Source organism: Anomalospiza imberbis, chromosome 8 (assembly GCF_031753505.1).
Source record: "Anomalospiza imberbis isolate Cuckoo-Finch-1a 21T00152 chromosome 8, ASM3175350v1, whole genome shotgun sequence".
NCBI lineage: Eukaryota > Metazoa > Chordata > Aves > Passeriformes > Viduidae > Anomalospiza > Anomalospiza imberbis.
This window is the reverse complement of record NC_089688.1, coordinates 4479455-4503795: the sequence shown is the minus strand read 5'-3', so window position 1 is coordinate 4503795 and position 24341 is coordinate 4479455. Positions and strand designations below refer to the sequence as shown.

The window sequence follows — 24341 nt, the reverse complement described above, 5'->3', positions numbered from 1 at the left end:
TTTGGGGGAAGGACAAAAAGGCAGCAGCGTGGAATGATTATGTGAGCCTCTCTTCCCAGAGAAACTCGGCAGAAAATAGAAATATTGTCTTTAAATCATGCCAAGGATTCAGTTCAGGCTTTGCTGTGCCCACTGGTGCTTGGCATCACTCTGAGAAATGAATCTGAATTCAGATTTAGCACTTTAGTGGGCAGCACTCAGCAGAACTGCTGCAATCCCAGGGCTTGGGCAGTCAGGACAGTTGGTGTTGAGTTAGGAAAACTATCCCAGACTTCTCTGAGCACCCTTCTGTGAGGTGTTGTTAAGACATTGTGGTTTATCTTTGAAGTTAAATCAAAGCTGGCTGGAGCACGGGGGCTTCTCTTGAGCCAACATCCAGCGAGGAGCCTGCTGTGGGAATTTTTGGATGGACTAAAGTGCGGTGTCGGTTGGAGAAGTTCCTGCTGGGGATCCCACATGTCTTCTACATGTCCAATCATGCAGACTGTCTGCAACCTGGGGCCTGGAGTGGCTGCTGGAACAGCCACACCATTCCTGGATTTTGTGGTTCTATCCTCCAGGAATAGTTTCCATGCTCCCAGAGCTCCCTGCAGTGCAGAGCAGTGTGCAGGGGACAACGAGGACAGTCCTTCAGAAGTGACCTGAACTGGAGCACTCTCCTACATCAGTATCTCCATTCTCACCAGGAGAACAGGATTAATCCTAGATCTCTGGTGCACTAATTATCTAGCTTCTGTAGATTTATATATGATCCTTCTCTCCATGATTTGTCTCTCCCATGCACACCCTTTAATTTATTTTACCTGTGCAAAAGATAGAGTTATAGATAATTTTAAAGGCTCTGTGACTGGTGCTTTGATTGAATTGTATCTCAGCACTGGGTCATTCCTCCCCAAGGTGGATTTATTCCTAAATGATCCTCCCTAAAGGACTCTCCCTAAAGCTCCTGCAGCTGTGCAGTGATACAAGAAAAGGTCCAGAGGTAATGAGGGCTGGCTCTGCTCTCCATAGCACCCAGAATTTGTCAGCTGGTCTTGAAACTTAGCTGGGTATGATGGAGAGGGGAAAGAAATTTCCATTGATCTGCAGCTTTGCCTTCTTAATTTTCCAGTTGGTTAGGAATTTGGGGTGTCACAGAATAATTTGTCCGGTATCAAAATCTTGAAGCACAAATAAGCCACTGCAAGTTGTCATTTACAGCAAAATGTTCTATTGTGGTGAGGTCTGTGAGATTAAAACAGAAAGGAGGGTGGAAACGTTGGCCACTTTGCAGGAGTTGTGAGCACAGAAGTGAGGGTAAGGAAAGGGTAAAATACCCAGGTAGAATTAATCCAAATAACCTCAGGTCCCAATAGGATGGGAAAGGCTGGGTGGGTACATTTAGGATGCAGGCAAATATAGGACAGAGGTCTGTGCTCATGAGTTACAGACCCTCTGAGAGAATAGGAAAAGAATGTTCCTTCCTTGGACTTCAGGAGGAATTTCTCCATGGAAAGGGTGCTCAGGCCTTGGCAGGGGCTGCCCAGGGAGCTTTGCAGTGCCCATCCCTGGAGGTGTCCAAGGAAGGGATGGAGATGGCACTCAGTGCTCTGGGCTGGGGACAAGGTAGGAATCAGGCACAGCTGGGACTCCATGGGCTGGGAGGGATTTTCCAAGATGAAGGATTCTATAATTCCATTATTCTTTTCTCTAGTATTTTCCCAGACAGCAGCTCTTGTCCTCAGCAGCTTCTGTTGGAAGCTCCTGACTGGCTTTGTCCTCTCAGCTCCTTGGCTGCTCCTCTGCCTGTCCCTGTGCCGTGGGATGTGCCAGAGAGGATCAGCTCTGAAATTCTGGTGGTGCTTTACATTGGCCTCAAGCCCAATTTGCATTCTTGGACTTCCCACTGGCACTTGGGATTGCACTGCCTTCACCCAGATCGTGACCATCCCAATATTTGGGGAGATGTGTCTGGGGGTTTTATTGCTGCACCAACAGAGCCAACTTTTCTGAGGGCAGATGTTGAGAGGTTGATAATTTAGGTCTCAGCATCAGCCTGAAAGCCTCTGCCAAGAACACATCAGCTTTAAGCCAGAGCAGGACAAAATGTGTAGAATCTGTTAATTGCAGGCTGTTGGATTTTTTGATCAGAACTGACTTTTACAGGGAAGAGAGTCAGGTCTAATTTTACTCTCATTTTCCCCAGGTAATTGTGTCAGTCAGGATACATTTCCCACAAATACATTGCTCTTCCCATTAATTCTACCCACAGATGTCTTTGCTGTGTAACTCCCTCCCTGCACGCCTTTCTGTGGTGACAGGGTGGTATAAATCCTAATGTTCTCCTTATAAGATACAACAGAGGTGGATTAAAAGCAGTTCCTCTTGGCTGAGCACTCAGCTCATGGAATTCTTCTGCCCTCACATGAGTAGAGAGTACCCAGAAACACAGAAAAGGACATTGCTGCCCACCCAGAGAGGCACTAACAGATCCCTCAGGATGCTGTCAAGTGTCTACACCTTCATTTATCACTTCCTTGACATACCCTTGAACAGAATTTACAACTGGCAGAGCCCTAGGTTCACATAAATGTATTTATGAAATAAAATGCAGCAGGGAAATACAGTTCTTCTTAATTCCTGATCCCTTGGAACCTTGTTTGCCTCCTGAGCCTCTGTTGAGGTTGAAAACAGAAAGCTGCCCAGCTCCAGCAGTGCCTGGCTTACTTGGCCAGCGATGCATAATTTTGTTTGGGTTTGTAATTGGTGCTTAAGGCAGTAATTAATACAGAAATATGCAATTTTCCACATCTCAGCTGAGGTTATTCAGGCTGGGGAGCAGAGGATCTGGAGAGGAGGGGAGGGCTGGAGGCTCTGGGATGGGCAGGAATAGCAGAAGCCCGGGCTGGGTGGGAAAGGTGGCTACAGGGACATTGGCTTGGGCTCTCTGTTCTCAACAGCACAGAGGCTTCTGATTTTGGGGAACCAAGAGCCCTGGGGCCCTGCTGGAAATGCACCCTGGGCTGGCCAGGGAGGTGAGCTGGAGAATCTCGCTTGCAGAGGAGCCACAGCAGGACCAGAGAGTGAAGGCTTACCCAGCTGAGGACAGGGCAGACAAGAGGACAGATTGTTGGGATCAGAAGAAGAGTAAAGTGGAATTAAGGCTCTGTCTGAGTGGAAATCAGAGGAGTGCATCTCTGCAATGAGAAGGGGCTGAAATGAGAAGGGGCTGCCTCGTTCTGCAGGAACAGATGGCTGGGGGTGTGCAGAGCCCAGCGTGAGGCACTAACAGGAGGCAGTGGGATGTCTCCTCTGTCCAGAGCAGGGCTCCCCCTGCACTGCTTCACATCCAGATAATTCCAGGAGTGTGACCAAATGGGCATGGACTGACAGGAACAGGGACTGGCAAGTGGAGCAGTTGCAGCTTGAGTTCATTCCAGGTCTGGTCCTGCCTGTGGTTCTTCAGCAGCCAAGGTCCTCCAGTTCACCTCCCTACCCATCTCTGGGTACATTTCCAGCACCACATCAGGCCTGGTTTTGCCCCAAAATCTGTCCACAGAAGCCTCTGGGGGAGTCCATTTGACTTTCCTGCTACACTTCTGCAATATCAAGAATAATACTCTCCCCAGACTGCAGTGTCTTTGAATTCCCCTCAGAGCCTGGAAGGCTGAGTGCAGAATTCTCTTTGTGTTTCTGGGAAACTGGGGAAAACTGAGAACCTTGCCCAGAGAGGTGTGAATTCACCAACCCTGGAAGTATTCCAGGCCAGGCTGGATGGGGCTTGGAGCAGCCTGAGATAGTGGAAGGTGTCCCTTCCCATGACAGGGGTGGCATTGGGTGGGATTTAAGGTCTCTTCCAACCCTGATCACTTTGGGATTCTGTCTGTAAAGAGAAGATGTTCAGGGAATTGGAATAGCAAAGGGCTTTTCCTGCATTTGATTGTGCTATCCAAGAGGAACGGTGCTGAAATGCACACAGCACTGTTTGCTGCAAATTAAGGGATAGGGACCAAGGTACAGGACACTTTTTCTCTGTCCTTTGCTGACTGATTTGGCAGCTGAGGCAAAAAATATTCCTTCACTGGCATCTTTCCCCCCTCCACCCCTGAGTTTTGGAATCTTGAGCTTAAGCAAAGAAATAGCAAAAAGAGGTTTTTAAGGAGAAGCCTGAAAAATGAATGGGTGAAATTCAGAGCTCTGTGGAAGTTATCACCCTTCGCATTTTATTTTGTGGTGCTGCTTAGAGTTTGTAAACTCAGTGTGAATAAACAGGAGAGTCCCTGCAGGTGGATGAGCCAGGGAAGATGGGATTAGGGATAAAAGAGCTGAGCCAGGTTGCTGTTCCCTGTCCCTTTTGCCACCTCCTGTTCTCCAGCTCTCCTGCAGAGTCCTGGCATTATAGCTATCCCAACTTTGATTTATCCAGCAAGGTCAAAAGGAATTTAAACCTGAATATACTTGAGGGTGAATCTTAAAGGAGTCATAAAGCATTTATATTTTGCAGGCAGAAGGATCTGAAAGAAGCTCAAGTGTCATTGGCTTAGTCTGTCATCAAATCAGAGTCTGGGAAGTTTCCCTTGGATGAAGCTGGAAAAGCCATTGCTGTGAGGGGGGATCAAAAGCAGTAGCATGAGCAAGGCAATTTGGCTGTTGGCTTCATGTTTACTGCTGGGTTTGGGCTGTTGGATGTGTTAAGCTGCTTTAGTTACCAGGATAAAGCCATGGAATAATTAACCCATCCTTAGATGTTGATTAAGGAATAATCTTTGTCTGATTTTTCAGTGCAACAGGGCAAAGACATGGTGACATTGTAAATGGTTATTTGAAAAAATTTGTCTAGAACAGGCTGGGAGGTGGCATCAGACACCAACCCGGGGATGGGGCCAGCTGCTTGAGCAGAGAATTGATTTTAAACCATGGAATTCTGGAATGGTCTGGGTTGGAAGGGATTTCAAAGCCCATCCCATTCCACCCCCTGCCATGGGCAGGGTCACCTTCTACCATCCCAGGCTGCTCCAAGCCCTGTCCAACCTGGCCTTGGACACTGCCAGGGATCCAGGGGCAGCCACAGTTGCTCTGGGCACCCTGTGCCAGGGTCTGCCCACCCTCCCAGGGAAGGATTTCTTCCCTATATCTCACCTAAATTTCCCCTCTTTTGGTTGGATCCCATTCCTCCTTGCCCTGTCCCTGCAGTTCCCCACGATGATTTAACTTCAAAAAATTTTGATCCTCACGATTTTTAACTTTAAAAAGTTAATTAACTTAATTTGTGCAGGAGCATTGAGGACTTGGCCAAAAATAAAGAAAAATAAAAGAGCTTGTAGTTCTCCAAATAGATACATTCAGAACAGTCCTTGGAGTGAAACTTCTGCCTCCCTCAATTTAATAAAGAACTCAAAAAGCTGTGACTGAGATTCTGTACTGAACAATTCACTGGCAGGAGAATTTAATATGTATTCAGTCTATTCATTTTTGCACCTGTGAGCCACCAAAGTGTGTGGTTTGTGACAGCTATGAAAGCACCTCTCCATTTCTCCCCAGGAGAACATTTGTCTCAGTAATTATTACAAGGCAGGCTGGAGTTTCAGAGGGCAACTTTCAATTTATTTCTTTTTTCTTAGTTGCTTTTTGCATTGTTTGCATTCCTTTAAAACAAGGGGTGGTGGGAGGAAACTGCTGAATGCAGCAAAATCAGGTTATGAGAGATGTAGTAAAAGATTTTGTACCTGTGGAATAATTTTTCCAAACATTTTTCTCAGGGTTAGATGGAATATGGGCTATATTTAAACAAATTAAACAACTTAATCTCCCCCAGCCCTCCCTGCTCTAAAATCTTGGCTATTTAATCCAACCAGTGGAAGTTATGTAGGCAAATTTAAAAAAAAAAAAAAATTAGTGGTTTCTCTTTTTGGTGTAAACATGAGAATTCCTCTCTAATCTTAGTTTTGAAATTGTATTGCGGTGCCAGGAACCTTTCACAGTCAAATAAAACTTTCCTGCTTCATTTTCCATTGTCTGCTTCTTGCTGAGACCAAAGTTTGGTCCTGCACCAAGTAAAGTTCTTATTCTGAAGCTCAGTATGAATGTGCCAAGAGTCAGAGCTACCAAACTCTTCCACTAAGAAAGCCCAAGAGTGCTTTCTTTGATATTTAATTTGATAAAGAAAACCCAAGGCTTACCAACACTGTCATGCTCCATGCAGCTCCAACATTGCTCATAAACTCTTTTCTTTTGGCAAATTAGTCACTGCTGCTGATATTAGTTAATCTTGCCCCTATAAAGTTGTTTTTTTGGGTTTGTTTTTGTTTTCTTTTTTTAAGTTATGAAACAAGACATCAAAGAGGCACGAAGCAGAGTTTTCTTTCCTTGAAAAATAAATACCAAATTTCTCTTTGAAGTGGAATCAAAGCCTTTGAGTCTGCAGCTGATTTGAGAGCCAAGACAGGTATCCTGTGAGAGAGGCAAATCCGAGGTTTGGTAGTGACAGAGACATCTTTTTTTAAATACTTGTGTTTCTTCTGATTTTCCCCTGACTTGAGGCGGTTTTAGTCACCAAGAGTCTGCAGCTCATGGATTTCTGTGTTTACATTGCAAAGGAAATGCAAGCAGAGCAAGGAAAGGTTGGATTTGTTCTACCACATCATCTTTAACACACAAAGGAAAAATAATGTAAATAATCAAACCCAAAGCTTTTAAAAATACCTTGAGAAGTGTTTGAGTGACCCAGAAGCTTCCCCTTGGATTTGAAGGGAAAGGAGGCATCAGGAAAATCCATTTTATTTCACTGCTTGGGGGACAGGCAGCTTGGTGCTGGTTTGGTGAATGGAACTGAGCATTGATGAGTGATTAAAAATATTGCGACACATCTGCATATAATTCTGAATACTGAAAAACAGATTCATATTTCCTTGGGGGCTTCCCAAATCTTTGCCTTAGCAATGTTATTTCATGGACTCACCGAGTCCCAGGGTGGTTTGGGTTGGGAGGGACGTTAAAGCCCATCCAGTGCCACCCCTGCCATTGGCAGGATCACCTTCCACTATCCCAGGCTGCTCCAAGCCCCAGTGATCCCTGCTTGGATCTTGAATGCTTGCTTGGGCACTGCCAGGGATCCAGGGGCAGCCACAGCTGCTCTGGGCACCCTGTGTCAGGGCCTGCCACCCTCCCAGGGAACAATTCCTTCCCAATATCTTGTTTGAATTTCTGCCCTTTCGGTATGAAGCTGTTCTTCCTTGTCCTGTCCCTCCAGTTCCTGATGAAAAATCCCTCTCTGGCTTCCCCATTTCGAATACAGGCAGGATTTCTTTCAGGTACTGGAAGGAAATTTAATCCCAAACTCTCCACATGCAAAAAAGAAAGCTAAACTGCTCTCTTTTTCCTGTTAGCTGTCATCATTGAAACTGCACCAGCTTCCTGCTGCTTTTTTATCCTGGTGGGGTTTATATTTCTTAGGGTTCTGGTGGGTTTTATGCTTCAATTTTTGTCTCAGATTCCCAAGTCCTCCCTCCTTTTAGCCCTAATTTTTTTCTTTCAGTTGTTGAATGAAGATTAAAAACTAGCTGCAAGTTTTCTTGGATAATTCCAGTAATTTTTTGGCTCGTTTTGGCTGTGTTTTGCCTTTCTTAGGGTTAAGAGTCATTGTCACCTCTTCTCTATCTATTCCAAAAACCAGAGATTTGATAAAAAGCTTTCAGAAGTGGGATCCAGGCAGGGAGCAGCGCTGTGGGGGATGCAGCTTCCCTTCACCTCTCACTTCCCATCTTCCCATATGTCCCTGACCTGTGGCAACAGGAAGAGAGAGGCAGCAGTTACTGGGAGTTGTGGCAAAAGATGGGTGGATTTATGGCAGCAGAGCAAGTCAAGTTAATCAGGAGCACCCCACAACCTCTATTCCCCCAACAAGAGTGTCTGCCTCCCCTCAACCCACAGCTCTTCCCCCCTGGCTTTCCACAGCTTCCATGTCCATCTTTGGACTGTGATCCCCAAGAAAGCAAATAATGCTAGTGCTGAGGTTTGTTTTTCAGACGTTTGGGCTATCAGATGGAAGGTTCATTTCTGGAATTCTGTTTACATCAGGATTTTATGGCAGTGCCACAGCTATGTTCAGGCTAGGATGTACTTCTGTACTCTGCTTCTAGGAAGATACTTAATAGCCAAATGTTGATGCTGATGGATAAAAGAGGGATTGATTTTTATTTTTTAAGTAGAATCTCTCATTTATTTAGTGCTGAACTTCTGCTATTTGACAATGACAGAAAAAAGAGCACGAGAAGGATTTTAAAGTCCATTAATGAGGGAGAGGCCCATTTTTGCTTCACACACTCCCAATTTAGCCCTGCTTCTGGGAGTGGGAGCAAAAAGTCCCTGCACAGCTGATCCCTTTGAAGAGTGTGGAATATTGCATATTCCAAAGGACTATTCTGCACAGCTTGTAACCCTGGAATGGGCTTTACAAATGTATTCCTCTCTTGAAGCTTTCTCCTTGAAAGTGGATGCATTGATAAGGATTGTTTTGATTTGAAAAGCCAGGTGTCTGCTAAGGAAGGCAGGAGCCTCCCTTTAAACTGAGAATGTAAACCCCCTCCCTCCCAATTATTATAATTTTGAAATTAAGGGGCTCTCAGGCAAAGATATGGGAGTAGGAATAACAGTTCTTTATTAGGGGAAAAACAAAAATAAAATAAAAATGCAGTAATACAAAACAACCCAGAGTCAGAACAGGCCCTGGCAGCCTGTGGTCAGGGTGGTGGCAGCAGTCCCATTCCATGGTGGCTCAGCCCTCCTGCAGTGCCAGCTGTGGCTCTGCTGGAGCAGGGATCCTGCACAAGGGTGGAGTTTTCCTCTGAAGCTCCAGGGCTGCTGGAGATGGGCCTGGGCTCCCTCTGGGAATGCAGTGGGGAAGAAAGCTGCTCCTCTGGGAATGCAGTGGGGAAGAAAGCTGCTCCTCTGGGAATGCAGTGGGGATGAAGGCTGCTTCTCTGGGAATGCAGTGGGCAAAGGCTGCTGTGGTGTTCCCAAAGTCAGATTGTGTCCAGGTAGGAATGCTTGGCTCCTCCCGTGGGTGGAGCATCTCCCCATGGGATGATGGAATTTTCTCAGCCATGCGGGGACACTCACTGGCCATGAACAGCAGAGATCTCCTGGAGGGGGGGTGGGTTGTGGAAGAGATAAAGAAAACTGCCCAATGAACAGGGGATAACTGCCTCAGCTCTAACAGATGGGGCAGTTAATACCTTTCTAACATCTCCAGCCACATCTTGCATTTCCAACACAAGACAAGGATGTAGCAAACCACGGAATCAGCAGGGCTGGGAGACAGGTCCAGGATTATTGAGTCCAACCATTCCTTCAGCACCACCATAACCATGTCTCCAGGGCCACCTCCAGATGCCTCCTGAACACTTCCAGAGAGGGTGACTCCACCATCTCCCCAGGAAACTTATTCCAAAGTCTGATCACTCTTCCAGGGGAAAAAAATATATTCTAATATCCAGTCAGAACCTCCTCTAACTAAATACTGAGCACTGAAATAATAGCAAGGGTTACATTTGTTCCAGGGCTGGTTAGGGTGGGCAATTTCTATTTTAAGGGAAAGAGTCACAATTTTAAAAGCACTTTTTCTGTCTTATTTAAGTGCTATTTTATTTATTTGGAGTGAGATTTAAGTTCCTTTGCAACCAATTGATTTCTGATGTATGAATATTAATTTTGGAGAAAGACAAAAATACGAATGAGGCACAGACAGATGTCCCGACAAATGGGGAAAGTGTAGCAAAGAAAACAGGAAACGGTGGAAGGAAAAAATGCATTCTGAAGCAGTTAATTAAAATCTGGCTCCAAGGCAGTAGCAGGGTGATGGATCACGATGATCAGCAGAGCAGATCCAACCTATGAATATTCATTGCAAGAGCTCTCTCCTGCTGATCTCTTGGCTCCAGAGAAGGTCAGGCCCTCCCTGCTTTTCTCAAGGAAATTGAGAAAACAGGTGTGGGTAAAGGAGCAGGAGCAGGATTTGAGATGGAAAACATTTTGTGTTGAGAGGTGGTTGAACTCTTTGACCAAGAACAGGCAGATGTTCCAGGGATAATGGGATGCAGCCTGGCACTGGCACAGCATACGCAGTGTCCAGCTGCAGAATGGAACGTAGCTGCCTTTTAGCTGGGCTTTAATTAACAAAACAGAGCAAAGTTTGGCACAAACAGAAGTTGTTTGCACTGACAAGAGCCTTGGGAAGCAATGCTCACAATCACTGCAGAAAGGAGCCCAGGATCTGGAAATTTCAGAGCAGTACCCTGCTGCTGTGGGCTGCAGGGAGGGAACACAGGGGACATGGGGCACTTGGGGCCTGCAGGACACAAAGCAGCTGTTAAAAGACAGAAATGGAGAGCTGGAATACCAGTTCTCAGTTCAGGGACTGTTGCCTGTGGATTCCCATGGGAGCTCGTGCTCCTCAGAAGTTTGTTGTTGATGAGGGTTTGAGTTTTGCTGGGTAATGCCTGCTAGGATTCAATCCACAAAAAGAAGATTCCCAGACTCTGAGTTTAACTTCTCCAGGTTGGGAGTGGCAAGAAGATACAGAGGAGATAAATGGACCATAACTGAACTAAGACTGGGATTAACCTTTTAGGATAGGGATTGAAGAAGAAGTTTTTGGTCCTGGATGACTCTGTGAGGAAACACTGCATGCTGTGGTGTTCAGTGGAGGTCAAACAGTGAAGCACTGCCACCCTGAAATAACCTGAGGATTAAAATGGGTATTTTTGTTTTAGCTAAAAATTATGGCTAAATGTCCTTTTATAGTCAAGAAAGAAAAATTGAAAATGGGAGCCACTGGAAAGAGCACAGACTTTGAAATGGAAAGTGCAATGTCAGTCTGAGGTGCAGGTGGGTCACTCAAAGAGGGGTCCTTGGTGACCTGCTGAAGGTGGAGAGCTGGGACAACAAAGATGATCAGAGGGGTGGAAGGGCTTACAAGGAATGACAGCAGAGGCTAGACAAGGGAAAAATGAGCTCTATATGACAGAAAAGAATAAAATGAGGAGAGGGGAGGGGAGAGGAGAGGAGAGGCATCATGTCATCCACATGGGTGTGTGGTTACTTTGGAGAGCTTCTTGCCTTGAAATGTTTCATCCAGACTGGACTTCAGAAAGTGCCTGGCTGGAGTCATGAGGGGAAAATCCATCACATGCCAGTAACCACAAGAACACAACCTCATTTTCTGGTAGTCTTCTTAGCAAGTTACTGGAGATTATTCCCAGCAGGAAGCACTGTGTACTTCCCTGTCCCTTACCCTGGGCAAAGACATAGCATAGCTTGGCAGAGCTCTCCTCTGAGAGTTGTTCTTATGCTTTAATAGAAGAATTGATGCAGGTAATTGTAGCATTGACATGTTCTGAAGCCTCACCAAGCATCCTCCAGCTATTAGGTGAAATTTCTCTTTTATGTTGAACACATTGTCAGCTGTAGAATTTGAAAGATGACTGAAATTTGAAAAATGAGGGGATTTGTTCAGTACAAGTTTGGGATTAAAGCAGGGAATTACTCAGTGCAGTAACACAAAGCTGGATGCCTGTACAGGTGGGATATTGTGGGAAAGCTGTGGCAGTGATTAGGAATTCATTTGGGAAAGAATCAAGGACTGAACCATTGCAAAGAAGTGTAAGATAAAAAGTAGAGTAATGAAATGATGGAGGACTTGATTGGATTAAACTGGGACATATTTAGTGGTTGTAGAACACCATATCTCCAGGGATGCCTCTGCCTGAAAGACGTAATACCACACCTGGTTTCAAAGTAGCTCAAATTTCCTGTTGATTTTTAATTGCCAGAGCTACAAATAGGAAATACCAGTAAGAGCACATTTAAAATACATGGATGAACTGAGCTTTCAGGATGAGTTTCCAATGGTCTGTGTAGGAAGATTTAATCCTCATAAATCTAGTAGTGTGCAAGAGAATGCTCCAGAATTTAAAAAAAGGCCAGGTAGGACATAACTGAGTAACTGGGTGTGCAGGGATAAAAATGACCCCACCTTCAAGCTGCATCCAACAGGACAAAGCAATTAATGATGGAATATTATCCTGGCAGCAGCAGACATTCTGTAAGGCCACATTTTGTGGTGTTTCAAAAAAAATGTCACCACACAGCACAGCACCAACACCTTGAGTCAATTTTTGGGGAGCACTGGCTTGGAAAACACTCAGCCCCAGATGCCTGAAAGCTTTCTGAAACACCTTGAGGTGAGGTTGTTGGAAGTGATATAAGTTTTAATCTTTTTTTAAGTAACTTTAGTCAGGGGTTTGTTTGCCATTGTCAAAGGGGAAGGGGAATTGAAGCTTTTCTTCAAATGACTCCTCTTCAAAAGAGGGTTTGAGTTTCACTGGGTGATGCCTGCTAGGCTTCAATCCACAAAAAGAAGATTCCCAGATTCTGAGAGTTTAACATCTCCAGGCTGGGAGTAGCAAGATGATACAGAGGAGATAAATGGACATAAACAGACTTCACCCTCTGGTCTGGGAAAAGATTGATAAGAGAAGGACCAATGAGAATGAGGACCAAATTAGCATCGAAGGCAAAGGGATCAATAACCAACAGAAAATCAAATGCTAGGAATTGTGCAATGTATAACCAATGAATGAGAATTTATTTGGGTTTTTTATGCATAAATATGGGAAAAGTCTGGCAAAGAATGATGTGTGATGGAATAATTTCTACTGCACACCCTGGTTACTTGTGGATGGGATCATTTCCATAGCACATCCTGGCCAGAATTAAGTAAGGCCTGATTCTCTAACACTTAAAAGATGGTGTGGAGAGTTTCTCTTATTCCTGCAGTTTTGGTGACAGGGTCAAACTGGAGAGAAGCTGCTGGGGAGTGAGAAGTGGATTGATGAGAATTAGCTGCCTGCACTTGACACGTGCAGGTGACAAGGACTGGGCGAAGATGAGGAGCAGAGGCTCTGCTGTTGTGTTTTGAGCATGAAAACCAATTAGCAGCATGGGTGAGGAGATGAGCTGGAGTCAGGGTGTGAAGGAAATACAGATAATCAGCTTGGGAGAGAGATCTTCACGTGTCACACTTGAGTCTGCAGGAGATGGGGATTAATGTGCTGCTCAGGTGGTGATTTGTGCTACTTGACTCCTTAAGGACATGTCTTTATGGAATTTTCTGTGCTTGTCATTTCTCACCTACCTGGGCCACACTTCTGAACTTTGGCTCTTCCAGCACTCTTATTAAGAAACGCCTCTGGTTGCTCTAGAGGCTATAGATGAGAATATGATGAGCAGCTTAATCAGGAAGATTCACTTTTTATCATCTTTATCACTGGGCTAGTGCATTCCCCCCCACCCTGCCCTTTTTCCATATAATCTGGAAGTTTCTTCATTTGGATACTTGGGTAAAGACCAGCTAGCAGAGAACAGGACAAATCTATGCATCAAAATACTCTACCACTTAATTAGTGGAGTGCATTTAATTAGTCCTAGAGACTAGCAAACAGAATAAAGATATCATATATATATATATATATATATATATATATATATATATAAAGAAAAGGCTTTTGCTGCTTTGATAAGCTCCACCAGGAAAGTACAGAACAGCAAAATATTATTTTCTTCAAATATCCAGTAGCACAGAAGAATTCCTTGTTGATTTTGAATCATTTCACTTTTATGTCTCCAGCAGAACTATCCAGGTTTTGATGGGATCTTAATTTATAAGTACAATGAAAACAAAACTTTCTGAATAGTAGTAAAATGTATCCTGGAGCTAAAAGTTTTCTAGCTAAATAATAGAGTTTTTTACAAAAAGTGGTGTAATCTTGGTTGAAATTTGAGATACCACTGCTATGAATGTTTAAATATGCACAGAACTCCTCACTCCTCTGGCCAGGGCTTCCCACATCTTCTATTGCTTTGGCAACTTTGCCTGGCCAAATTTGAGTTTCAGCTGATAGCAACAGTGGCTGTATCCTTGGCAAAGCTGTTGAGCAGGATTTGTAGAGAGCAAGGCATTACTTGGCAGAAAAAGGGAAAAATAAAAGGCAGATTTTTGGGGGAGGGAGGAGGGCTCTGCTCAGGAGTTGTGTCAGTGACACCCATTCCAAACAAGTAAAAGCAGAAGAAATTTCAGGAGAAATGTCTGCATCAACAGCTACAAAACTATTTCTTATTACTTAGTCCTGGACTTTTTGTGGGCTTAGAGATATTGAAAAGACAGAATTCTTTGCCTTTGCACTTTCCAAGTATTTTAATTAATTTCTGAAGACTTATTTAATGATGCTGAGATTTGGCTCCTGTGGATGGTGCTGATCATTTTAAATAAGGTACAAGATGGTTCTATTTTTTAATATTGTCTTGGACTAATTAATGCCTCATTTGAATTCTCAGGCAATGAAGCCCTGATATTATTTTAGCTATTTCCCTTAATTGCCTTGGTATTGCAATTTGACATTAATTCCATAATTAAAAAAAGAAAAAAGCTGTAAAACCTCTTTATCTAAAAAGTTTGTTAATGTTAATTTTGCTTTATTAAAACAATTGAACGTGGAGTTTCTAAGTTGCTGCTTTCAGTCATGGAGATCTTTTTATCAGTTTGGGGGTGAAAATGAAGGATTGTGGATGGGTGAGACAGCAAAACACCTTTGCTCAGTGAGTTTGTGCTCATCAATAGCTGTAAGGGGCTGTAGGCTACCAGTTTCAGTAGGGATTTTGGAAATGTCCTGTAGTTGTACCTGTTACCCAATTTCTGTGGATATATAGAAATGGGAACACACTGGAAATGGGAAATCCCGAAAATGAGAGGATCTTCTATATAAAACCTACCCCTCGGTTGAGATATTAGTCTTGGTTGCTTTACTTTGGTTGTGTGAATCTCAGGCATTCCCAGCAGGCTGAAAAGAGACTTTAAATCCATGTTTATTTCTTATTTGTGCTCATACAGTGTCCATCAAAAACCAGGAATTAATTTCTAAGGGAAATCATCCTGTAAGTGCACAAACTCTCTTACACTATGGAATTTAGTGGCCTAATTAGACCTGGAATTAGCTCTTGACCTAAATGCAGGGTTTTATGGTCTCTATGATGTTCTGGAATGCAAACCTTAGACTGGACAGTAAGAACCTGGAAATGGTTTCCCATTGAAGTCCCCTAAAAACAGGAATTCTGGTTTCCTTCCTGGCTGTCAGGCGTTGTAAGGGGCTGCCCAGGGAAGTGGTGGAGTCCCTACCCCGGAAATGTTCCAAACCCCTACGGATGTGTCACTTGAGGCATGGGTTAGTGGTGACCACAGTGGTGCTGGTTGGCAGCTGGACTTGAGCAGGACTAGAGGGCTTTTCCCACCTTAACCTTTATGGGATTCCATGAACTGAATAAAAGGAAACAACTTTTGTCTTTAACTGAGTTAGGGACAACTCTCAATTTGAATACTTGCATATGGCAGGGATACAGTTTGTCCTCTGGGGTGTTCTGGTCATGCTAAGTCCTAAAGTTCTGTACATCCTAAGTCTCTAAAACAAGGAGCAGAGAATCCAGAAGGAACCTTCCCTGGCTGGAAGCAGGGAATGGATGGTTGCTACCAATTCAAGAGGGCTGCAGAAAGCTGTGTCCAAGAGAAGAAAATGGAAAAGAACAATATGTAGAAGATTAAACAGTAAGGTGCCAGGAGAGGGCTGGGAGAACAATTTGAGCAGGGCAGGAGAACTAAGGAATTCTTTCACAAGCACACCAGGTGCAAAAATCTGGCCACAGAGTTTGGCAGATGAGTAATAGAGAGACAAAGGGAGGAAATAAGGCTGGAATAGGAAAGCAGGATAAATATTTTGCATCTGTATCACCACAGAGAAGTTGGAGCAGGATGCCAAGCTCCTGTTTGGAAAGTGAGTCCTTACTTACAGCCACGCTGCGCTTCCTTGGAGCTGTCACCAAGTCTGAGGGCAAAGAAATGCCTTTCCAAAAGCCCCGGCTAGGGATGCTGACCAAAAGCTCCCAGGGAAACTGAGTTGCCATGGGATGGAAACTGAATTGTCCCCATGGGGAGATGATGGGAAAACGAGAGGAATTTGGCAGTTGCTGCTTTGTCAAACACCTTCTGGGAAATCAGCCTGATCTCCCTAAGTGGACGTGTATCATTGATTGCTCTGCTGAGCACCACAGTTTGCTGCTCTTCACCTTCCAACTGCCTTAGAGCTGAATCCCTGGGATTCTGCTTTCCAGCTAAGGCTCTTTTAGAATTCTCTCTCCTTTGCACACTTAGCAATGAGTTCCCTGCAAGTCCTTTGTAAATCCAGCAGCACTGGGGGTTTTTACTGCTCACAAAAATGACACAAATTTAACACTGCACAACCTACTTGCCAATTGTGCTTCTTATGACTCTGTCATTGAGTCTTAAATATTTACTGCAAAATGGGAAAAAAATGTATGATCTGTCACATGTAAGGAGAAAAAACAGATTTTTTTTTAAATTTACTTGCAGTGTAGTGTTTGCTTTGGAATCCTGGGAAGCATTTTGAAAAGTAGAGTGATGGGCAGTGTAGCATAACTGATATTTTTAAAACAATGAGAAAATTTGGGGGATTTTTCTTTATATTAAGTTCCACTTTATGCTAACTCCTGCATAGGTCTTGCTACAGAATCATGGAATGGTTTGTGTTGAAAGGGACCTTAAAGCCTATCTAATGCCAACCCCTGCCATGGGCAGGGACACCTTCCACTATCCCAGGCTGCTCCAAGTCCTGTCCAACCTGGCCTTGGACACTGCCAGGGATCCAGGGGCAGCCACAGCTTCTCTGAGAAGCCTGTACATTCTATGCTATTATATGCACAGATGTGCACAGAGCTCTTTACCTCTCCTTAAACTCCCCATGTGCCTTGAAACCCTTTGCCAGCTCCAGGGAGAAACAGCTGAACGCTGGCGCCGAGAGTCGGCCTTTTCCACACCTCCCATAAATCACCATAAACACCTTTTTATCATAATAAATGTAATGCACAGCATTGGCCTCCAGATCTCCTGTTACAGTAGCAATGGGAATATTTTCACCTGGAGGCCTGGCAGGGTGAGGCTGCCTGGGTTTTAGCTGTCCCTGTTAGCACATGATGGAGGAGCCGGCGTCACGCACCTCCGAGCACGATGCCAATTATTTTCCCTGGCAAGCTGTCACCTGGCAGGCTGGCTCTACTTCTGCAATTTCCCCCGAAGTATCTGAGACTAAATGATGCACAAACAAGGCAGGCCATGATTTATTTGGAATGATTGGTTTAGGTGCTGATTCTTGGGGGAAGGGTGCCGTAGGCACTATATATTTAAATATTCAGAAGAAATCCTGGTTTGGGATGGAGTAAGTGTTCAAGTCAAATTGTTGTGTTATCTTGGCTTTGCTGTACTGCCTAATTTCCCAGATGATGCTTTCTGTATTTCCTGCATGTTCCTTGTCACCTCTGTAGTTTTCTAAGTGGCAAAAAATGTGCATTACAAAAAGCCATTTGGATTTAACCCCCTGGCAGCAGACATTGTCTCCCAGGAATAACTGATACAAGTCATGGAAATGTTCTGTTTCTAACTCAGTTCATTGCAAAGCTCAGTCTTCTTTTCTGACCGCTCTAAAGTGACATGGGAACCTTCCATTGCATTTGCTTTCATAGATATCTGTAAATACGTTTAGAAAATACTCCAACATCTGCTGCTTTAAGGTGAAGTTTGTAGAAAAGTCTATGGAAGGAACGTGATTTCTAAAGAGTGCACTCAATGCTCACACGTTCATGGCAGGCTAACACACAGAAACCTCCTGGTTCTCCTGCTGTTTGGAATATCACAATAATTTACTCCTGTGCTCTTAATTCCAGCAAGTTTAACTTCCCCAATGGAAAACAAGGAATGATCCATGTTTGTGTCTTGTGAAATTGCATTAACTTTGCTCTTGTTGAAGGAGGGAAGGAAGGAAGGAAGGAGGGAAGAAGGGAAGGGAAGGGGGAAAGGAAGGACTCTTACAGTATTTTTCTCTGATTTATTCATTTCCTTGCCACAGAGTACAGTTATAATTTAAAGGAGGACTTTATCAGTGTTTGAGACCCATTTTTGCAGTTTGTCTTGTCTTGTTCCAAGATTTTTTTTCTGCATTTCAAATTATTTTCAAGGCAGCCTCAGCTGCACAAATCCACCCAACACCAATCTGTTGTAATGCCTTTAGTAAAAAATGAGAACCAAGTTTCTTGTCTTGTAAATATACCTGCAGCTGGTTTAGATAGCAATAACCCATCAGTGTTTAAAGTGTGGTATTGGGAAATGTGGCTGCAGCAGGAAGAGAGTGTGGAGAACAATAAAATATCAAAAGCATTGGACACAGATGAGTATATTGCTGAATTTGGATATGGACATGAGAAAAGTTGAGACAGCTTGGAAAATGTAATGTTTTTATGCTTGTTCTTATATAAATCCTCTCTTTTGTAGGGTACCTGGGGCTCTTTAGAAATTATTTGTGGGAAAACAGTACTGATCCTTCCCCCTCAGGAGCTTTCAGCAACCTGAAATATATTAAAAACTCAGAAGCAGTAAGATCCTGCCAGCCGTAGCCCAGATTCAAAGTTTAATTATGGATGTTTGTCATTCACAATGTAATCTACAAGCAGTCGATTACAAGCAGATATTTATAAAATCTGGTTTTATGTTGAAAAATCATATTCTAAAGTGAAAAGAATGCCCGACTGAAAGACTGCTTGTGGAAGAGGTTCTTATTTTCTCATTGGCCTTTATTTAATTAGACCAATATCAAAGTAGGGGATTGGTAACTCCCTGGAAGAGAAGTCGAGAAAGAGTAAACCTAAATTAACATTGCATTGTTTTCTTCTCTCTTTAGAGAAGATCTCTTTAGATCTCAAAATACCTGCTTTCATAGAGATTTCAGAATGCTTTGTCAATTAGCTGGGACATGAATCACCCTTTCCCTAAATTAGTCAGGCTGCATAATGAATATGAGAGGAAAATCCAGCTGAAATCCCAGGTGTGCATGGAACCAGTTTATCTGAGGGACACAGGCTGAACTTTAAGCACCTAATCCATTTACATACCTATCAATTACCCTGTAATGGTTAATAATCCATGATCCCGTTAGGGGAGCAATCAAGCAATCACATATGTTACCCTTTTCTACAGTCATCAAACATTGGAGGCCACCTTGTAGGAAATATTTTAGCTAAATTTTCAGTAATTCCTAAAAAAATACTCAGATTCTTTGCAGATTTATTAAAAACATGGCAGGAAATCAGCATTCATTTTCAGGGATGGGAGTTCTGGAGTTTGGGAGCATTTCCAGAGTTTGTTTTAGTGGTGTTTTAAAGCTAGGGGTTCAAGTCCTCAGGCTTATCTCAGCTTCTTGAGGTGCCTTTGATAAAGTGCAGGAGCCCTCTCCTGTGCCCCAGGGCCATCCCTGAGGTGGGCACAGCAGCAGAATGTGCCTCTGCAGGGATGGACTGCCAGGAAATTCCAAATTCTGGAACATTTGAATTGGACTAAGGGGAGAGCACCCACTGCACCACGTGAAGATGATGGACAACACAAAGGTGCTTCTGTTGCACATCGATTTTTAAGCTGGTGCCAAAATCCCACCCTAACTCAATCCAGGGAACCATCCCAGAGCTTCAAATAAAATTACAGCAGTTAGCATGCAGTTTGCTGAGTGTAAAGATTAAATTATAGCACTACTGCTTGTTTTCTTGTTTTGTTTTGGTTTTTTTTTATTAATGTAGATGGAAGGTTGTTCCTCAAGCAGACACTTAAGGGAAGAAATCTCTGAGCATCACAACGTTTTCCCCCCACTGTGAGTTTGTTTTGTATAGGCTGATTCCCTTTGGGAGCCTGGGGAATTAAAGGCCCTGTTTTGTTATGTTTTCTTTGGACAGGTACTAAGAGCTAATAATAGCAGTTAAAGTATCCTCCTCCTTCTCTTTCATTAACAGAAGATTGAGGCCAGGCTTAGATCACTTAACAGGGGACATCAGCAGATGACTTGGTGCAGAAGGGGCGGTAAAGGGTTTTATGGCTGCCATGTCCTGCAGCAATTTTGGGATTGAACTGGGCAAAGGGAACACAATATTCTAAAAGGGAGATGAAATTTCTTTGTTCAAGGAGCTCCTCAGTAATCCTGTGTTCCTGGGGGTTTGGGTGTGTTTAGGAATCAGTGCTGAGGCTTCTAAAGCCTTTTACAGCAAACAGAAAAGCAAAGGAAGAAATTGGTCCTGCTGGAGTCTGTATCCCCTGGGCTTGGGTGGGACATTGATGCTCACTGCTTTGGGTATAGAGAGAAGTGAGGAACATGAAACTTTGCTCTCCCATTCTGCTGATCCTTATTCACTGGCCTCCAAAATACAGAGCCCTAAATAGCTCTACATCCTTCTCATTCTGGTCAAACTTCAGAACAAAGAAGTGTCACCTGTGAGCTAAGTGACTGAAGAAATACATGGGGTGAATCAGGAGAACCCTTGGGTGCTGTCATTAATTGTGAGAGGCCCTGGGGTTGCCTCAGGTGTTGGATCTGCTCTGGGCTGGAGGCTATAAAAGCTGTAGAATTCTAGGACTGGGGTAGAAATTGCTGCCCTAAATGTGAGGGTCAAAAAGCACTGGGGTCAGCTGTTGCTGAGTTGAGTTTTGGCTGGAGCTGAAGAGGACAGCAGCATATTCAGCTCTGCACGTGGAAATAGCTGTGTGCTATTTCTGGCTCTTTGCTCCACTTACAAGGAATATCTGACTTTTGTAAGTAAAGAGGTGGCATAAACAGCTCCTTAGTGTGTGAGGTTTGCAAGGTCTTCAAAGCTGTAGTTTTTCAAGAAAGAAGTGGTAATTATAAATCACAAAAACTTTCTTGCATGCTGATATTTCAGGGTAAAAGGTACCTTAGAGTTTGAGCTCTGCATGAATATTTGTGGCATTGACTGCTCAGCTGTTTGTAGGGGATTTTCCCTATGATCTAGGCCCTGGAAACCCCCATTTAACCCATCCTTGGTGCTGAAGGTGCTCCCAAAAGCTCAAACACATCTGATTCTCTGCTGAAGATGGTCCCAAAAGCTGAGGCACACTCAGTTCTCTGCTGAAGGTGGCCCCAAAAGCTCAGACACACTCAACTCTCTTATGGCCTCCTGGCAGGTGAAGAAAACAAGCTCTGAAATGGAGACACTTCAGGAAATTTTCAGTGCCATATGGATTTTCTCAAAAATGTGAGTGTTCAGTGGCTGAAGGGAAATAAAATTCCCAAGTGAACACACTCTCCTGGCAAACCTCAGCAGCCATGGGGCCACTCCTGTCCCTCTCTCAAATCCTCAAGAGGGTTATCAGGGTGCCTTGGTCTTGTGGGTGCACCATCTAATCAAAGCTCTCCTTGTTCTTAAGCATCTTCATTTCTCATGTTGTATTTAATCCCAGAATAGAGGCTTCACTGTTACTTGCTGGGTGTTTGCCATGGTCTCCTGAAAAGCACCTGCCCCCAAATTCCTTTTCTGCCAGCTGACATGGAACTCCACCCCAGGGCTCATTGCAAGACAAGACAGTGACTCATTCTTCCCTCTCAGAAATAGCATCCAGAAAGCTCAACAGAGGAAGCCAACAATGAACACAAGGATTACAAAAATGCTCCCATTCTCTATGAGTTAATTTTAGAGTAAAATCAACATTTGTTCATGGTTTAGAAAGATCTCCATCCTCATTATTAGCTTTGTTATTGTCACTGTGACTATTTTTACATGGCGCCTTCGATTTGCAAGGGCATGTTTTTGACCAAATGGGAAGTCAGGTGTTCATGGTAATGAACAGAGGATTGGGTCAAAATCCCTACACTGGGAGGGTGAATTTCTTTGCAAACACAAAGAATTTCTGGGAGGTTTGGTTTCTTTGCTTTTCTTTTGGAGCAGATGGCAGTGAGAGTGACTTCATCATCCAATTCCTGTTGCCTGTTAGGACCTAAAAAATAGTTCATACATACAGAAGCTGGGGAGAAAACGGGAGATTTCATATCTGCAGCCTCTCCAATGTGAGTGGTGGTGGGGATTCCCACCACCCCAATCTCACTGTAACTTACTCTTTTCCAAGTATTTTTGTCCTGGTTTTGATCTCATTTGACTTTGCTGGACACCATTTCTGCCTGTTTTGATCCACTGGTATTTTGTGTTTTGAAGACAGAAGTTGTGAATCTTCCCAAAGACGACTTGTTATTTTGTAGGGAGAAAAAAAGTTGGCTTTCCTCCTTTATTTTGACTGTCTTTGATTTGTGAAATGGAGAATTCCAAGTAACAGCCTGGTGGAGGAAAATCTGCTGGTTTCCAGGTACTGAACAGCAAAGCTATGAGCAAGTTAAGTGATGATAGGGAATATAAATCATGCACTCAAAACAGCCAAAGGTTTTGGTGGAGGTAGGAAGGCAACAGATCACCACTGGGCAAAGCTGATAGCTCTTGCAAAGGAAAGAAAACACTTCTTTCCTTTTTATAAAAGTGCTGCTCTAACCAAGATAATGTCCATGGGGAAGGCAACAGAATGGAAAATCAGCCTTTGCCATGTTGTATTCTAGGGAAGAAATGAGGGTTGTCACAGTAAAGTTTAAAAGCTCAAAACAACACAAGATGTAATGCGAGTTCAGCTCTAGTAAAAATGAGATGCAGGTCTTCGGTGGAGAGTCTTCAGGGCTTATTGTCCCAAAAGTTCCCTTTCCCATTGAAATTTTTCATTACTCAGCCTAAAAGTGAATTTAGGTGGAGAGGCTGTTGTAGTGTTTATTGAATTACCAGAATACTTTCTCTCCCCAGTATAAACAAATGTCCCTAAGCAAAGCCAGGTGTTGATTGGCAAAGAAAATGTTCATATATAACTTACCACTGTAAGAGTTTCTTGCTGTTTTTAAATAAATGAAATATTTTCTCCCTCTCCCCTAGAATGTGTGGCTATTTAGAAATAGAGGCTTCTATAATGAATAGATGTATGTTTACACTGCCTTTATATTTCTTATTTCTATCGTGCTCTACTCAGCAGGATGTTCACTTCCTAATATTATTCAGATTTAGAATTAATGTAGTTCAGTTGCACTGAGTATAAATGTATAAATCAAAAAATGCAGTGCTGTTCTCCCTTGAAAATAATAATTGGGTATAGATCTAATGCTCCCACTTCACAACTAAATTTCCCTTGAGGGGTCAAAAAGATGACGTGACATTTTAGCCCACAGGTTGAGAGGGAAGATTTGGAGTTTAAGACGTAAATTTCACTTCTGAAGCCGGAACAATAGAGGATTTATTATTTATTATTTATTATTCATAGAGCCTTGACAGCTTGGAGAGATGAGCAGAGAATAACTGTTTGAAACTCAAAAGGGAAATGCAGGTCCTGCAGCAGGGCAGGAACAGCCCCAGGCACCAGCAGAGGCTGGGGGTCCCTGCTGGAGCAGCTCTGTGGGGAAGGACCTGGGGGACACCGAGCTGTCCCCGGGCCAGCAGAGGGTCCTGGGGGACACCGAGCTGTCCCCGGGCCAGCAGAGGGTCCTGGGGGACACCGAGCCGTCCCCGGGCCAGCAGAGGGTCCTGGGGGACACCGAGCCGTCCCCGGGCCAGCAGAGGGTCCTGGGGGACACCGAGCCGTCCCCGGGCCAGCAGAGGGTCCTGGGGGACACCGAGCCGTCCCCGGGCCAGCAGAGGGTCCTGGGGGACACCGAGCTGTCCCCGGGCCAGCAGAGGGTCCTGGGGACACCGAGCTGTCCCCGGGCCAGCAGAGGGTCCTGGGGGACACCGAGTTGTCCCCGGGCCAGCAGAGGGTCCTGGGGGACACCGAGCTGTCCCGGGCCAGCAGAGGGTCCTGGGGCCAAGGAGGCCCATGGGACCCTGGGGCAGCAGCAGAGCATTGGCAGCAGGTCAGGGAGGGATCCTGGCCCTGTGGGCAGCCCTGGAGGCACCTCTGGAGTGCTGTGTCCAGCTCTGGAGGCTCAGCACAGCAGGGCCAGGAGCTGCCGGAGCTGAGCAAGGGCCTGGAGCATCTGGGTGCCCAGGGAAGGCTGAGGGAGCTGGGGCTGCTCAGCCTGGAGAGGAGCCCCAGCTGAGAGGGGCCCTCAGGCCTGGCTGTCCCTGTGTGCAGGGAGGGGCAGAGCAGGGCCCAGGCTCTGCTCCGGGGCCAGCAATGGCACCAGAGCCACGGGCAGGGCCTGAGCCCAGCAATTCCCCCTGCACAGGAGGCACAACTTCTTCCCTGGGCAGAGCCCAGCCCTGAGCACATTGTGCACAGAGCCTGGGGCTGTGCAGAGCTGTGTGCACACAGGGCTGTGCCCTGAGCTCTGGGATGGCCCTGCTGGAGCAGGGAGGTGCCACCAGGTGCCCATGAGCTCCTTCAGCCTCAGCCA

General features: G+C 44.6%; 1 protein-coding gene and 1 long non-coding RNA gene across 24 annotated transcripts in view; both read left to right on the top strand.

Moving 5' to 3' along the window:
• Window positions 1-24341, top strand: part of PCDH15 (protocadherin related 15) — a 626487-nt gene that overhangs the window by 271691 nt on the left and 330455 nt on the right. The window lies entirely within an intron of this gene.
• Window positions 21801-22454, top strand: LOC137477810 (uncharacterized). Its single transcript, XR_011001191.1, has 2 exons — window positions 21801-21932; window positions 22052-22454. It is a non-coding gene; the product is annotated as an uncharacterized lncRNA (long non-coding RNA).